We start from the raw sequence: 17,852 nt of genomic DNA on the forward strand, positions 1-17,852 counted from the left end.
AGATCCCAGTTTTGGGGGGGCCCAAAATGTATGTATGAGTTTTGGGGGCTTCTTTTAAGAAAATCAGTCCAGAGATCCAAATTATAACTGCCAGGACCCTAACAGGGCCTTGGAAAAGGTCTGCGCCAGTGAAGGGTCTTGGCCCATAAGCTTTATCAGCACGAAGGTAAGATCTACACCTGTGCAGAGGCTTACTTATGGGCATCTGTGTAGTTAAGACACCCCTATATGTGAAGCGTGGGTCAGCAGGATGGTTTTGGATGGCTCCTCTCTGGCTCTTTGGTATGGCTCTGCCAGGCCACGGCCTGTCTGCCTCCAGGCCCACAGCCAGCCTGCAGTTTCTTCTGCTGGGCCAGGCCTCACGCAGGTGAGAGTCCTTGGCATGTGCTTTTGGGACCTGCAGACTGGGGAGGACAGTACCGTATGTGGTGGGCAGATCTGTTTGCCCTCCTCCCCCAGATCTGCTTCTTGTGGATCCCAGGAGGCTGGCCCTCGGGGACTCGGGGACTCGATCACTCAGGTGGCCTTGGCTACTGGCTTCCGCTTGGGTCTGGGCAATGAGATGTGGCAACCGGCAATCTGGCTGGCAGGGGGAGTCAAGAACTGGGGGAATTTACCCCCCCCCCCCACCGCCCGGCTGGGCTGCAGTTTGGTGGGGGCAGCGTGTGCTCATCTGTTCTGCTAAGAGCCCCCCCACTCTTGCTCCTTCAACCCAGGGCCTGGGAGCAGCTTGCCACTGTCGCTCGTCCTAGGGCACTTCCCGATCCCTTGTGGTTTCTGCAGTCTGCCCACACCTCTGTAAATAGTCCCTTTGCTAAACTCTTTCCAATTAACCCTCTTGTTGAGCGTGCCATCCGTTCCTGCTGAGGCTCTGACTCACACAGACCGCAGGAGTGGTGGTGCCCTGGGCAGTCCCCAAGTCATCTCACCAATCACAGGCAAGACATCTTGAGTTCCCCGCCGGGTCAGCTCGAACATGCAAATGTTAGGTGCCGATTACGTGGGGGTTAGCTTTCCACAGCAACCCAGAGCCTGACTGTGGACCCCGCCCCCCACTGCCCTTGCATTTAGCACTGAACTGGATGATCTTTACGGGGCTCCCCCTTCCCAAGAGTCCAGATGAGCTCTTGGGAGGAACAGGACCCCCTCCTTTCCCCAACTTTGTTTGTTTTTTTGAGGTGGGAGGACATTGTAATTTGGGGGAATGCGATAGAACTGCCCAAAGTACATGAAAATTGGCCACATAAATTATGAAGCTGAAGTGCCGGTTTCAGCAGTGTGCTGGTAAATGCTTAGCAACTGGCTGTCCCAACCGCCCCCCCCTTCCCCAAAGCCCTGATTTGTAGCATCTGCTGATTTCCATGATGTAAATACTCACCAAGGCCAGTCTCATGCAACGGCTCCGACCGTGGAGCTGGGAAGAGGTGTGCAGTAGCACACAATTAAATAGCATTTCTCCCACGCGGATACGACAGTAACCTCAGAAACGGAGGCAATCGTGAACTGTAGCGAAGTCATTAGGAAAGCGTGAGTTTTGAGTATTTATTACCTTTGTTTTTAATGTGGTTGATTCAATTTTATGTTTTTAATTATTTAAATTTAAATGAAGTTGACATTATTTTAATTTAATTTGTATTAATGGGTGTCTTTAACAATTGGCTGGCTAAACTCAGTGAACGCTTAGTGACGGGCTCTCACAAAACCAGCTCTATCTGGCTCCAGCGCGCCATGGAAGGGTTCTATTTGCTCTGTGGCAACGGAAAGAAAAATTAGTTTTCATCAAGATAGAAAACAAAAACAAAGAAAGGTTACGAGTATTTCAATTGCGCCACCTTGTGGCACGACCTAACACTGCCTCACCCCCCATTATGGGAACTCCCCCATTTTGGTCGTGTTGTATCTGTATCTCGGATGACCAAGTGTCCCCGTTTGCCCGGGACAAGTCCTGGTGTATGCCCATTGCCCTGGTTTAGCTCGCAATCGCATCCCTTTGCGTTGTCCAAACTGTCCTGCGCTTCAACAACCGATGACTCAGTGGCCCTACCCACACCCCACTAGACTAGAACTTCCCTGAGGGTAGGGACTGTCTCGTTTTGCCACTGTATCCCCCTGGCCGCGCAGGCGTGCAGCCGCTATCTGTTGGATGAGCAGTGAAAGCCAAGGCTACAGAAGAAGCGTTCCTGCCTCGTTGGTTACGTTGATAACGACTGGGATTTGGAAATCTTTTCGTTGCGCAGAGATTTTTATTGTAATGTGGTTGGCCCTGTAATCTCTGACCCCGCTGTCCTCCGCGCATAAAAAGCCAGGCGGATAGACGTCAGAGCCTAGTCTCCCGGGGGCGTGCGGCAGCCAGAGGGTGTTGGTCTGGCCATCTGGTGCAGGAACAGTCGAGCCGTGTGGGAGCCCAGCTGGCACGGGAATCCTTGGCTGTCCCCGGCAAACAGCATGGGGAGGAGAGCTGTGGGATCAATAGTAATTTCCTTCAGAAGAACGGCGACATAGCGCTGTTGGCAGTGGCGTTGGGCTTTCCCTGGCACGGAGGTCTCTAAATGCACTTGGCCCTCTTAGCTAGGAACTGGACTTGCAGCGGAACACTGGACAGGGAAGGGAACAAGGACAGGACTTTCTTGGCCTGGGCCCAAGAGAGGTTGCCAGGTTGGCTGTAGAAGCAAGCTTTCTCTGTGCCTGCCTGTCATCGGCATAAGCCACGTAGACACTTTGAGGCACTGACAGAGTGGAAATCGTGGAAGCTGGAACATTCCCATGGGCCTGCCGGCACCTCTCGTGCAACATCCATCTACTCAGCACTTAGGGAGGGACTTCTGTGTGCCAGGAACAGTGCTCTGGACTCAGGGGGTAGAGGTGATCCCTGCTTCGCACCGTCTGGAGATGGAGGATTAGGTGTTATCTGACATTTCTGAAGCAGAGCCATTAGTACTGAAGAGTGGGAGTCCCAGGTGCTCTGGTAGTGGTTAGGAGTCTGGCAAGGATGGATCAGGCTGGGGCTGCCAATTGAAGCGTGAGCAGGAGTTTTGTTGGAGGGGGTAGTGGGTGCTGTAGTGTGCCACCCAGATCCCCCCCTTTAGGAGCGGGGGATGGCTGCCCACTCAAGGGTTGCCCTTAGCTCATGGGTGCTGAGCTGCCTTACTCAGGGTAACACCCCCCTCCCTGGGGGCCAACTTGTATTCAATGGCTGGTCTGTTGGGGGGCAGATGCAAGGGTTTACCCTCTTGCCTCAATCTGGGACATCTTTGAAAGGCCATCCTAGCTCCAGAACTTTCCATGGAGTTGGTTGAGCTTCTGTTGCAGCTGCATGGTAGTTCAACTTCTCTGCTCCGTCCTGCTGCCCTCACCTCCTCGCAGGAGCTGTTCCCTCCAGTCAAGCTGCTGTACACTGGTCTCTATCTCGGGGCCCATGTCCCAGGCAACCCAACAGACGCCAGGGAGGGAGGGAGGGGCGGTCCTTGTCAGGGAGAGAATCAGGGAGCTGATCACATGGGGGATGGGCAGGCAGGCAGGTGTTACCTGCGGGGACGCTGAAGAGTCTGCATTTCCTCCTGTGCCTGGGAACCAGGTCTGTGATATGGACCCAGTGATAGGCTGGGAGCAGAGAGGGGCCACTTCCTACCAGGAAGTTCAGAGGAGAGAGAAGGTGGCTACATCCAGTGTAAGGAAAACTGAGAAGGGGCCCAGTGGACACCGAAGGTATTGGGAAAGTCTGCAGTCCAGATAGTCTGAAGCCAAAGAAGAATCCTGGAAAGCAGATTCTTGGTCCATCATTTGTGATGATCAGCGAGGATTCAGGGCGTAAAGGTCTCATGTTGCTGTGGTTCTGACCGAGGCATGGCCTAGGAGTGGTACTTTTAGCTCTGCCTGGTCAGACTTCTGGCTCTCTCTCTCTCTCTCTCTCTCTTTTTAAGATTTTATTTATTTTTTTGAGAGAGAGCAGAGCGAGAGCGAGAGAAAGAGAGAGCCCGAGCAGGGGGGAGGGGCAGAGGGAGAGGGAGAAGCAGGGTTCCCACTCAGCGGGAAGCCCAATGCGGGGCTCTATTCCCGGACCCTGAGACCGTGACCTGAGCCAAAGGCAGACACTTAACAGTCTGAGCCACCCAGATGCCCCAGACTTTTGGCACTTCTTTAATAGAATTTATAGGTTCCTGCACTGGGCCACATGTCCCCCTCCCAGCCTCCTAACTTCTTGACGTTGCTGCTGTGCCCAGTTTGAGCTGGACAAGTGAGGAAAAGCAGAGCTGTGCCACCAGGTAGGCATGGGATCAGATCCCTCACACTGTTGTGGTAGCAGAACTAAGGGCAGAGTCAGTCCTTAACCCCGTGGAGTCTGTAAGATGGGGCTCTTGAGGTAATGCACATAGACGCTTAGCACAGGGCCCGGCCCCATAGGAAGCACTGGGTAGATGGCTTCATTTTCAAGCCATTTTTGCTTCATTGGCTCTAATGTGCGCTTCTCCATCAGAAATGCTTGACGAGTATCCATTTGGTGTGTGTGTGGCAGAGGGCAGGGGGCCGGCAGTGGTGGTGGTCGTGCTGGGGGCAGGATACATAGACAAAGGGACCCTTCGCTCGAGTTCTTGAGCGATTCAGCCTCTCCTAAAGTTATCCCACGCGTGCGGCAACCTAACCGAGGAAGCGAGCTTGTCTTCATTGCCCCCATTTGCCAGAGGGGACAGCTGAGGTGTGGAGCAAAATTGACTTGGCCAGGTGACCAGGGGCAGCTGTAATTTCTGGAAGCTTCCCCTGGCTGCTCCTGCAGCTGGTTCTCCTGGTCTCCCCAAGAGATGTGGAAGAAGACTGCAGCTTTGGGGTGTGGGCTGGGCTGCCTCCTGGAGCCCTGAGCGGCCCAGGGACTGCTTCTGTTTGTCCCTAGGCTCGCCAGAAGGGCACCTCCTTCCTCCCCACTGATGTCAGCCGATGACGTCTGGGCCCCATTCAGGCCATGCTGTCATTTGTCCCATGCTCATTCAGCTGATTAAAAGTCATCAATTGTTTTTTAAGCCACCAGCAGGCGAGCCACCAGGCGCCATTTGTTATTGCTTGGCCATGCTGTGAGATGCTGTTTAAACTCACTGAGCAAAGCTTTCGGAAAGCAGAGGCCAAAAGCGTTTTTTTTGGAAGAAAGAAAATAGGAGAGAAATGAGCGGGCCTACGTCTCTGCCGGAAGGAACGATCAGGACTGGCAGCCGAGGGGCTGGGTGCCCCTGTTAGCAACTCCCATGTGGTTCTTTACAAGGCCTTGCTCTGGGGACCTGAGCCCCGGGGAGCCCCCTTCATCTCCCTCCCTGGCCATGTGATCACCGCCAAGGCCAATAAAGGGTTCGCATGGGGACTTTTTACCTAGTCTCCCCAACTCTGAGTTTTGCCCTTGCTATTTGGCAGGTTTTATGTCCCTCAACCACCACTCCACGCCACCCTTGCTCAAACGCCTTCAGTGGCTGCCCATGGCTCAGGAGATGAGGAAGGAAGCTGTGGCCTGGCATCGAGGGCTTGCATCCTCTGTGAGGTGACCCGGGGCCCCTTCTGATCTTCTCGGCTAAGCTGCACCTTTAGGTCGCCCTTAGACATGTCCCTTGTTTCATTGCCTTTGTTCATGTTGCTTCTACAGGAGATAATGCACCACTTCCCCACCCCCCCTTGCTCGGCACCGAGGATCTTTCAAGGCTTCTTTTGGGTGGCCATCTCAGTCCTGGTGTCTTTACTAAGGCCACAAGTCCACGTCCTCTCCTCCCCGTCCCCTTCAACCACATGGGCAGCAGATGCTACTAATGCCTCACCCACACCCCCTTGTATTCCTTGTTTCTGTGCATGCAGCTGCCAACACCTGCGTCCCCATGCCCGGGGGCTGTCTCTGGCCACCCAACAGGCTAGAAGTGCCAGGGGACTAATTCTCCCTGGGAGCAGCCCTCAACTGATGACTGCTGGAAGCTGGTGGATGAACACCCTGGCTCCCTCACCCTATGGTAGAACATTCTGGAATTATTGTTCTGTGCAGGCTCTCAGAAGTTCCCCAGCTGGACTGAGTCTCATTAGCCCACAGCGGTCAGCTGCTTAGTGGCTGCCTTCCCTTCCCTGCCCCCTCCCAGATAAACCACCTACACTTACATCCTTGTCCCAGCGACAGCTTCTGGGGGAAGCCCACCTTACAGGACAATGCTGCTTTGTTTGTTCTGGTCCTTTGTCCTGGTTTGGTCTATCCTGGTCCTGCTGAACCAGCCTTAGACCCCCTGCAGATCCCAACATGGTGCCTGGCCCACAGTAGTATCCCATAGTAGGTAACCATCTGTATTAGAAAGTCCTCTAAATGAAGTAAACAGACCTCATTTTTCTATGGATTTTTCTCTCTGCCTGCACAGACCGGGGCATTCCCGCCTCTGGGCTTTGACTCTGCTGCCCGCTCCCACCCCCCTAACCTGGCCATCGTCTCCTTCTGTGGAAATCTTCTACTTTAGCCAAGATTCCCTCTAACTGTCCCCCGAGCTTCAAGTTGGCCTACCCTGAAAGCTTCCTTCTGTGGATTGCTATTGAATTTTAATAGTGCCACTCAGCTTTGCCCTTGCCCCTTACTTTGTCCCATGTGTTAATTTTCTCTCTCCTTTGAGCTCTCTCATTCTCAAGGGAAAGGCCCACAGATCCCAAGGGCTCCCTGAGTTCTTCATCCCTTCTCCGTCCGGGAGTTTTCAGAAGGTCTGACCCCACGTGAGTCAGGGGAAGTTCAGTGTCATTGGCAGAAACATCTGTTTTTCCAGCCAGAGCTCAGAATTTTCCTGTGTAAGAAACTTGTAAGTAAACTCAAGGCCAAGGCCAAGCTTGTTGTTGCCGGGGCCATGGGGCGTGGGGTGCACAGAGAAAGGGAAGGAGGAAGGGGTTGAGTGACCCAGCGGCCATGACCGGCCTTGGCTGCATCAGCTCTGCAGCCCATTTCTTGGACTTGAGAGAGATGCCGTGAATCCTCTGGTGGGGGTGGGGTGCTGGGGTGTCTCTTACCCGGCTGAACGCAGCTCCCCTTTGGCAGTCCTGCCAGAGCTGGGCCTATCAGGCAACATAGGAAGCCAACAAACAGGGGAGAAGGCCTCACATGGACAGTGATTCCACACTGCTCCCCCAAGGGCCACCCTCCTCATTTCCAACCCTCCCTATGAGATGGAGGACATGGATCTTGTTCAGGTGCCAAGGACCTTGGCGTTTTATCTTTAGGCCAAGGTCAAAGGGGCACAGTCAAACTCTCTGGGCCTGGAGTTGCCCCGAGCAGCTGGAAGGGGCATTCTTTCCCGTAGAGATGGGGTTTTCACGTCCACCTTGCTCCCAACAGAAGCTAGGCTGGCCTCAAGCTACACCGTGGCAAAACCAACTCTGTGCGGGAGGCTGTCTCACATTTACGCCGGTTTTTCCAGACCACAAACTGGGACGTGGGGACGGATGAATACGGGGGGGCGGGGGGTTTATTACCAGACCACAGGATGGGCTATCTGAGGCGGGCGGTGTGTCCTTGTCGTGGGCGCTAGGCCCCTCGGATAAGGGCCCCGGGGTGTCCCTCAGGCTCCGGGCATGTGTTTCCCTGCAGCGGCCTGGACTCCGAGAGGCCTGCAGGACAGGAAAAGCCTTGCTTCCTTAGTGTGGAGCTGCTGTTACCCTGGAAACGGCCCCTCTGGCCTACAGGGCCTAATAACATTCCTCAAAGTTTTCAGGGGTTGTGAGTTTTGGAATGATTACATAAATGTAGCTTTGTGGGGGCAGAGCTCTGCGGGGGTAATACCCTGCCTCTGGAGCTGGGCCCGTGAAGAAAAAACGCAGCCAAACAAAGGAGAAAATGCAAGCCCTCCATTTAGAAAGACTCCGGGGTTGCAGAACTGCAGGATGGGGGAACTTTCTGGCATCTTCGATGACAGCGGCCCTAGCAGAGCGGCCGGCGGCGGGGCTGGGGTGGGGTGGGCTGGTGGTGGTGGGACAGATTCAGGTATTCTAGAATGCCCTTGGCCACATACGAGGAGGGCTCTTCATGCTCCAAAAGTTTGCTGCCTGGGTGGCTGCAGCTCTGTGGTTGTGTAGAAAAGCAGAAGTTGTCACGTTGGAGAAATATTCAGGGATGAACTGACCACATGAAGTTTGTCCCTACCCGGACATGGCTCGTTGGCTGACGAGCTGCGCGGCCTCCCTGCCTCCGGACCTCAAGACGGGCACAGGGCAGGGCAACTGCAGAGTGAAGCTGGGAGCTGCCGGATTTCCTCACGTCTGCGGAACTGACGAGGGCCTGGCCGAGTTAGCCGCGGTCTCCTGCCTGAGAGGCGGCCCCTGAGCAGGAGGCATGATGGGAGTTTCTAAAACAGGGCCCTTTGAAGAACAAAGAGTCAGGAGGGACCCTTGGGATAACTGATGAAGGCCTTGAATCTTTTTGCTAAAATGACCCTCTTGAAGATGGTGTGTGGAAGTCAAGGGTGAATAGGAGGCCGTTGGGCCTCTAGACGGTTTTGGTGGGGGGGAGGGGCGGGGGGAGGGGGAAGCTTTGAACTTCCAACCAAACTTGTTAGCACTTTGTTGCTGCTGAGAATTGGTGCACAGTTGCGTTTGGAAGCTCCGTGTTGTTCCAGATAAAACAACTTACTTTTATGATTCGAGGGTCATTTTCGAGATCAAGTGCCAGTTCAAAAATTTTTTTCTCACTATTTACTCCGGAACGTTCATCTCTATTTGAAGTGGTTTCACTCTGAGTGGACTTTCCCTGGGTTGGCTGACCTGAGGTGGCAAGGTCTCTGGCATTTCTGGGAGCTGAGGGGCCCCGGGGGCTTTGTTTTTCCAGAAGCTCTGGAGGGGTGATGGAGGGCTGTGGGCTGCCTCTGCCCCGACCCAGGATGAGGGGAGACTTTTAGGGTCTGATGCTCAGAAACAGGGTGTGGAAGCCCAGTCAACTGCCTGGCTCAACTTACTTGGCATCACCAGCAAGGTATCAGAAAGGCTCCTCAAATGTCGCCTGATATGCCCCGCTCACCAGTGCCTCCTCTTCTCATCCCCCCACCTGTCATCTCAGTAAGCAGCTACCCCTTCCTCCCAAACCCTGGGAGTCCCCTGTCTCCTCTTTCTTTTCCTGCTCCGCGTCTGCTTGCTTAGTAAACCTTTTTGGCCTTCCCGTCAAAACACCCCCAGACTGTTTTCATGGGTGGCTGCCAACAGGCTGGGCCCCGCCCTGATTCTCTGCTGTGACTCCTTGCTGTGTCACCCCTGCCCCCTGCAGTCAAGTTTCAGTGACAAAGCCAGCATGCCCCTGTCAGGTCACATCACTCTGCTGCTCAAAGCTGTCCAAAGTTTCCCAGCTCACTCAGAGTGAAAGCAACACTAATGGCAACTCTATTGTCCCTTAGTGGTGTCAACCTGCTTGACCCCCCTCCTCTCACTCTTCTTTGATTCCTCTGCTCCCACCACACATCCCAGAGCGGTAGGCCCAGCCAGGTCTGCTCTGGCCTCAGGGCCCTTGCACTTCCTTTCCCCTCTGCCCGGAATGCTCTCCCCACCCCAGTTAATACAAGCTGACCTCTCCCTCCCTTCAGGTCTTTATGCAGACGTCAGCTTCAGAGTGAGAGTTTCCTCTCCACAAAGGCCCCATGCAGACCCTATTCCTCCCTCCCTGTTTCTTGTACCCCATGGCACTGCTACCCTGGGACCCACCATATAGTTGACTTGGTTATCTTATTTCTGGCCTTTCTTACTAGATAGAATGACAGCCTCTGCGAGGGCAGAGATTTAAAAAAATATCTGTGTTGTTTCTCATGGTATTTTTAGCTTCTAGTTCAGTGCCTGGCACATGGTGGGCTGCCCGTGTTTGTCGGATACATGGATGTGTGGGACTGGGGGCAAATGCGGGGCTCAGGCCTGGGTAATAAAGCAGGGTGAGAGAGGAGGGGGGAAGAAGAAGGGTTCTCTCCCTACGCCCTGGTCCCTGACCCCGTCCCCTCCTGCGCCTGTTCTGCCTCTGCCCAAAGCCCTGTCTTGCCCTGGCTGCCCAGGAAGTCCTGTGAACAGTGGTGTCAGGAAGGCCACCTCCCTCCCCGCCAGGGCTGGAGGGCCCCTGAGCAGAGCAGAGCAGAGCAGAGCAGAGCAGAGCAGAGCAGAGGCCTTCTCGGGGTTTCAGGAAATAACCGGGGGAACTTTGGCTAGCACCCAGCTGCGGGGGGGTTGGGGGGGCGGTGATGACAACAGCATTTTGCTATTGCTGCTGAGGCGATTTTGCTTCTGCACCCTGGCAGGTAAGGCTAGAAGTAAGTGGACCCTTTTATATCCACCGCAGGCCCTAGGCTAGGTGCTCTGGCCCTCACAGGTGGTTCTGCCGGGCTTTCATTGAGTGAAAGGGAAAAAGACACAGCAGCAGGTGTCTAACCCTGGCCAATACTAGTGAAAGCAGGATGGGCGGTGAGACCTCAGGGAGTTCCTAGAACGTGCTTCCCATCTCCCAGAGCCCTCCCCGCTGCCCTGCAAGTTTCTTCTTTCAGAGAGCCTTCTTGCCTCAGAAGTGGGTGGAGGAGGAAAGTTGCCTCACTGCCAGCCTGGTCCACAGACCTGGCCCTGCTCTCCAGTCATGGGGGAGCCTTAAAAAAAGAAATGCCCCTGCCTGGGCCTCACCTCACTCAAATTAACTCCTAGTCTCTGAGGAAGGGACCCAGGCAGCTGCCTTTAAAAAAGCCCCCAGGTGATCCTGCTGTGCAAGCGCATCTGAGGCTCATCTGAGGCTGGCAGTGGAACCGGTGGAAGAGTTGGACACATGTGTCCTTGGAACTTGACCTACTGACCTTTGCATTGGACTCCCTCCCCTTGGCCTGTTCACATCTTGCCAGCTTTCCAGACTCAACCTCCAGCTCTTTCATTTGCAAAAAGCCTCTGGACTCGGGGTCCGATCTCACTGAGCACTTGCTCATCTGCTTGTGGTTTCTCTGTTGCTGTCTCTGTCTCTCTGTCTCTCTGACTCTGTCTCTCTCTTTCTCACCCATGCACACGCAGCATCTTGGTTTTGAAAGTGGGTGTTTGGTAATTAATCACTCTTTCCTGCGCCTGATCTGACCTTGCATTGTTATTTATCTTCCCTGGTATTTACTGCCTGCTGCCTGGACTGGAACCCGGGTTATAGACTTATAGACTCGGCTCAACGCAACAAAGACTTTCCGACAGCAAGCCCCCCCCCCCCCCCCGCCCCCGCCCCGCCCTGCTTTGGAATGAAAGGGGTTGAGAGGGTGAGAGGGGAGGAAGACATTCCTGGTCTTCCCAGGTCGGCTGGGCTGGAGGAGGACAGAGCTGCCTGTAGATCATTTGAATGCCAGGCAGGCAGCAATAAGAGTTCTCTGAAGGGGAGCCGGTCAGGAAGGAAGTCATGCATTTGAGACCTGTCGCTGGCCCTCCAGGTTTGGGAAGGGAGGGGCCCAGTTGCATTTGGGAAGCACAGGGGCTCCTCAGGTGTTTCCAGGCTCCTAGTACAGGGTAGGCCTGCATGAAACAGGAGTTGCTTGGTTGAAGACAGCCCAGGAGGCGGTCATAGAACTTCTGGGGGCCAACATGCAGCCAGAGACTGTGAAGGGTACCTAGGAATGACCTCCTTTCTTCTACAGACGAGTGCACCAGGGCCGGGGAGGGGGGGGTGAGCTCTGGAAGGCCACCTGGTGAGGTCCTGATACAGCTGCCCCCTCTCCTGTTGGGACCTCTGGCTTCTTCCTGGAAGGCAGGATTATTAAACTGATAGACGCCAGGGAGTCCGTGAACTTGGATGGGGAAAAAAATGGCTTCTTTCTTTCCAGTAACTTCTAACTATTATTTCCTTTAATGGATGTGAGCAAGAAACCACAGGGATACTGGCAATGGCCGTAACTTTGTCGCCAACAGAAATCACCGAGATCTTCATGTCACATTGCAATGATTGCAGATAGTTCCCAATATCATTTACAGTCATCATTAGTTTGAAATAATTGCAGTGAGCTTACCTTGTTATTGAATGCATTAAATGAGCACCCATATGACTACGTCGCCAAACATTTTGATGTTTATTTCAATATAATTGGTTTGCTTTGCAATTCTGTGGTATTTCATTATATGCTTTATTTATTTATTTATTTATTTATTTATTTATTTATTTATTTATTTATTTATAAGCAGGGAGGGGCAGAGGGAGAGGGAGAGAGATAATCTTAAGCAGGCTCCACACTCAGCATGGAGCCTGACGCAGGGCTCAATCTCACAACCCTGAGAATGTGACCTGATCGTTTAACCAACTGAGCCACCCAAGTACCCCTCATTATATGCATTTAAAGCGTTATTCTGAGAACGGGTCCATAGGCTTCATCAGCCTATGGATGCCAAAGGCGTCCATGGCACCAAAAAGATTAGGAGCCCGTCTTAGGGACTGCTCTCCATGAGACACACAAGACATCTCCTGCTGTGGACTCAGTTTGATGGGAGGGTCAGTGCTTGGCCTTGCTGACAGCAGGGCTAGGGTCCCTTCTCAGTTGTTACTTAAGTTCTCTGATTTTCAGTTTCTTTGTCCATGAAACAGGGATAATAATTGTCCCCACGTTTTAGGGCTGTTCTGAGGTGAGAACACTTGTATGATGTTGGCTGTGTCTTGGCCCAGGGTCTGCATTTGATGCGTGCTAGTGGTAGTGGTCAGATCTCAGTGTGCCCTCAGGGTCTTGGGTTGGCCAGAACCATTTCTTTATCTTGGCCAATTTGAGAAGAAGATTCAAAAAAAAAAAACTTTTGCTTATTTGTCATTTTTTTTTCCCAAACCTCAGTTCCCAGGTATCAGAAATTATTGCCTGAGGCTAAAAGGCCTAATATATATATGTATGTGTGTGTGTGTGTGTGTGTGTGTGTGTATAAACTCAAAGCTTAACCTCTATATCACAAAGCACGCTAACCTTAAGTGTGCAACTCAATATATTTTTTACATATGCATAGATAGGTGTAATCATCACCCAGATCAAGATATAAAACATTCCCAGCATTTCGGAAGGTTCCTGTTTGCCCATTCTCAGTCAACACTGCCCTACATCTTTAACTTCTATCCTGAGTTCTATCACCATCGATGAGTTTTACCTGTTCTGAAACTTTACGTGCATTGAACCAGAACGGAGGTACTCTTCCACGCCTGGCTTTTTGCCTTCTGAACGTCTGTGAGGTCTGTCTGTGTTGTGGCATGGATCGGTAGCTCTATTTTTTCCCACTGCTAGGTAGGATTCCATTGTGAAAATACACCACAACTTACTTATCCATTCTCCTGTGGATAGCAATTTAGGTTGTTTCCAGTTTGGGGCTCTTTTGAATAAAGTTGCCACAAATGTTCGTATGTGTGTCTTTGTGTGGGCATACGAACTCATTTCTCCTGGGTATTTCTAGGAGTGGAATTCCTGGCTCGGAATATTTGCGTGTGCTTACTTTTAGCTCCAATTTACTTTCTGAGAGATGTATTCTATAAGAATTGGGCTTAGGTAGTGTAGTAGGTGGGACAGCTGCCCTGTGAACAGAGGTTTCCCCACACTTGTCTTCCCACCCAACAGTTTTCCAGACACAAGGCAGCAAGAATTTCAGTACTAAAGTTTTATTTATTTAAAAAAGTTTTTTTTTGCAGTACCAAAGTTTTTAAAAGGGTTGACATTACTGTTATTGACAACCAGGGTGTGTTTGCCAAGCGTGGCTCCCTAGTTTAGTCTGAGGAAGGGGTTGCGGTACAGAAGTGGATGAGGGGGAATCAGAAGATAGATAAACACAGGAAAGAACTTACCAAGGGAGTTCAGAAGCCAGGGGTGGGCTGCTGATGTGCTCTTGGGGTAGATTAGATTGAGCCCAAGTGACCTGCTGTCTCCAGTCTCCAGAGGAGAGAGAGGCTCCTGCTCTCTGCTCCCTCCTCAGGCAACCCTGCTGGCCAGCAAATCCCTCAAGTGACCACCTAGGGCTGATCAACCTGGCCTCCGTCTCCTCTTATGCATTTTTAATTAAGCAGGTGGCATGTCACAGCTCAGTCGCCTTTTACTACCAGGCTCCTGTCTCTCGGTCTTAACAAAATAGCTTCTTCACGGGAGGGAGATTTTCTGTAAACCCCATCTCTGGGGCCTCCAATTAAGTCACAGCTTTGCACCGAGCACCCTCCTAATCATGGTGAACCCCAGGTGGTTCATGTCAGGCAGGTTTTTTTCTAACACTGTGGATCTCAAAGTGTGGTTCCTGGACCAGCAGCAGGGAACCTGTTAGAAATGCCAATTCCTGGGCCCTGCCCCAGACCTCAGAGTCAGAAGCTCCTGGGATGGGTCCCCGGAATGCCTGTTTTAAACAAACCTTCTGGGAGATTGTGCTGACCCCTGAGGTTTGAGAACCACTGGTCCACCCGGTTTATAACCTTAGCTGCATGCTGGAATCACCTGGAGATTTAAGAATATGCTTTCTGGTCTACCTCTAGGGATGCTGATGTAATTGGTCTGGGATGTAGTCTGGGTTTATGCATTTTTAAGCTTCCCCGGGTGATTCCAACCTGCCGCCAACATGGAAAACCTTGCATCTAGGAGAAAGTTCTTTTGTTCTATTATCTCCCTCTGCTTCCTGGGGCCCTGGCTTAATGCCTTGAAGATTCTGCTGTGTTTGGGCTGGGGCCAGCTCCTACCTGCACATAGAGCAGATTGTGTGAATCTACTTTGGGTTTTGCCTTCAGTGAAGTCACATTGGCGGCTTGAAATCATGTATGGTCAGAGCGTTTACACCACAGAAATGGGCAAATGCTTCATACAGATCGAGGCTATCAGGCCCAGAGAACCTTTGTTGATTGTTAGCAGCTTACTGTTGGGCAGGTACCCTGCTTGGGGCACCCAGCCCTGGCTCTGGATGGGGAAGGAAGGTCAGGGCTCTGGTTGAGCAAGACTCACTTGCCCAGGCCAGAGGGCCCAATGCAAATGATAGAAGTCACGGTGGGGGGTGTCGGTGGTGGTGCAATCTAGAATCTTTATTACCCCTCAGGGTCAAACTATGGGTAAAACATGGTGACGGGGCTAGCTACAGAATTTGGGGGATGCAGGGCAAAATGAAAACTCAGAACTTTTTGTTCAAAAAGCAAGAAAAAAGTCTCATTAAAAAGGTACTAAAATATTGGGGCGCCTGGCTGGTTCAGTTGGAAGAGCACAGGACTCTTGATCTTGGGGTTGTGAGTTCGAGCCCCATGTTGGGTATAGAGATTACTTAAAAATAAAATCCTTTTTTTTTTTTTTTTTTTTGTAAAAAACGGTCCTAAAATATAAAACTTTCCTCTTTCTTCTGCAGTCATGTTGTTTGCTACTCAATATCCTGTTGCCTTGGGTACAGGGATGCTCCTGGGGTGTGGGTAGACCCTCAGAAATGCCTAGGGGGCCCACTTCAGGATTCTGCACTCTAGGGATACCAGCTGCCAGGTTCCCAGCCAGACCTAGGTGCTGGGACCTTGTTGCAGGCAAGGGAAGCCAGTGTCCCCTTCCCACGGGAATACTAAAGGGATTTCCACCTTCCTGCCAGGATACACTAGGCACCTGGGTGACGGTGGGTGAAGGGCTTGCCCTGGCCTAGTTGGCCTGCGGGATGTCCTGTGTTGCTCTCAGCCTGGGAACGCCCATCTCACCCTGACCCTCCCACAGAGGGTGTCAAGTAGCAGTGGCCTGGTGGTGGGCACGAGGTCGGACTGTGTGTGAGCTGAGGCTCCAAGCCCTCAACTCATGCTCTGGTTCTGTTAGACTTCACTTAACACAACTCGAATCTAAAGACAGAGTTATTGGGACTTTTAAGATGGCTGCCAAGAGCATGATAGCCTGAACACCAGAACCTTCTGAGCCTGGGGCCCCAAGTGACCACACTGGCCGCATGTCCTCGGAGCCTGTTCTGTGTGGTGATATGACCAATGTTCGACAGGTTGAATTTTGCAATGCAAGCCTTGCTCCTCAAGGGGTTGCCTATTCTTCCTTAGGTCTGTCCTCCAACAAGAGTGCCAACCCCGCCAGCTGGACACCCATCATGGGCGACAAGGGGTCCAAGAGCACAGATGCAACTCCCGCCTAGACAAGAAGAGGACACGATGTAGCCACTATTGATTTTCCTATAGACAGTGAACTTTTCATTAAAACAATCACATAAATGATTTAAGTAACCCCCACCTAGCAGTCTCTGGTAGTGCATCCCCGAGAGGGACAGCATCAAGCAAGGCCTTGCAAAAGGACTCAGAGCTTGTGGAACATGACTTGAGGGGGTTGGGGTCACTACCTAACTTAATAAATCTTTTTTTTTCCCTCTAGGGCACTGGAATCACACATGGTCCTGTCCCTTCTGTCTCTGCAACTGCTTTCACTACAGCCTGGGCAACAGGAGCCACTATATTTAAAATGAGGCCATCTTGAGGCTGCCTGGGTGGCTCAGTCAGTGAAGTGTCTGCCTTCCGCTCAGGTTATGATCCTGGGGCCCTGGGATCAAGCCCAGCATCATCATCATCATCATCATCATCGGCATCATCGACATCATCTGCATCATTGGCATCGGGCTCCCTGCTCAGTGGGGAGTCTGCTTCTCCCCTCCCTCTGCCCTTCCCCCCTGGGCTCATGTGCTCTCTCAAATAAATAAATAAATACAATCTTTAAAAAATTAAATAAAATGAGACCATCTCATACCCTTGTCACCCTTGTTTTAAAGGGCAACAGCTGCACTCTGCTTGCTGCAGTCTCCACTCCCTTTTTTCTCCTTTGGTCAGAAGGGGTGGGGGGAGGGTAGGGTAAGGGACCATTGGCAAAATGCTACCCTTCTCCAAAACGTTGCAAGCTCACCCCCCATGAAAGCCGCTGTCCAGACAGCAGAAGGATTTCCTTAGGAACTATGCTCTTAACTTCCCTCAGTGACACACTCCTCACTGTTGTGCCAGCTTGGAGAGAAAAGTGATTTTTGCATCGAGTAGCTGATTATTGTCTTGAAGTAGCCAACGCTCTTAAAACAGCTTAAGACCTGCTTTGGGCCTTTGGGATTTTTAAAGGGATTTTTACCACTTGTCCTTTAAACATTTAAAATGGCAGTATCTTTGAATGAAACAGGATGCTTTGCCTTTTTTTTTTTTTTTTAAGCAAGAGGTTATACAGTGATTCCCTGTGCCTGCGTGCTTCCTTTTTTTTTTTTTTTTTTTTGGAGATCCTGGTGTGAAAAAAAAAAAGGCATTTACTTCTGCTGAGGAGGAGGAGGAGGAGGACAAGGAGGAGGGTGGGGGCCTGACTGTTGACAGCAGAGAGGCTAGCCATCTCTGCCTTTTGTCTGTAAGCTGTCTTGGGTGGAGGGCTACTGCACGTGAGGTTAATTGCCCAGTCGTAACTCTGGTCGTTAAAATTCAAGAGGTGTGCGCTGTAAGACACTTGAGGTAGATGAACTGTCCTGTAACTTTTTATATATGGCACCCCCCCCATTTGGGTTCCCACACCGCCGTTGGCTTAAGCCAATTAGAAAAAAAGAGAGAGAGAGAAAAAACTGCCGCCTTTCCTCTGCCACTCTGGGAAGCTCCAGAGAGGTCCAGTCCACTCTCCTGTGAACTCGTGTTTCCAACCACAAAGGGTTTGTGTTTCCAGTTAAAAAATAAGTCTGCCCAGAGCCTAAAATTAACATAACACTGGGTGTCAACTATACCTCAATAAAATATAAATAAATCCTCCTCCTTTCTTTATATTCGAGGGTCTGATTTAAATTAAGATCTATTTTTTATTGTCAGTTTTTTTCTCTTTTTCCCAGTGCCTTTCTTTTCTTTTTAAAGTGATCTCGACATCCAATGTGGGGCTCGAACTCACAGCCCTGAGATCAAGAGTCACAGGCTCCACTGACTAAGCCTGCCA

General features: G+C 51.7%; 1 long non-coding RNA gene across 1 annotated transcript; it reads left to right on the top strand.

Moving 5' to 3' along the window:
- The first annotated feature begins 1,107 nt into the window (after positions 1–1,107).
- Positions 1,108–16,652, top strand: LOC144308307 (uncharacterized). Its single transcript, XR_013374811.1, has 2 exons — positions 1,108–1,527; positions 16,287–16,652. It is a non-coding gene; the product is annotated as an uncharacterized LOC144308307 (long non-coding RNA).
- The last annotated feature ends 1,200 nt before the right edge of the window (positions 16,653–17,852 follow it).

The sequence above is a fragment of the Canis aureus genome, chromosome X, assembly GCF_053574225.1.
Source record: "Canis aureus isolate CA01 chromosome X, VMU_Caureus_v.1.0, whole genome shotgun sequence".
Taxonomy (NCBI): Eukaryota; Metazoa; Chordata; class Mammalia; order Carnivora; family Canidae; genus Canis; species Canis aureus.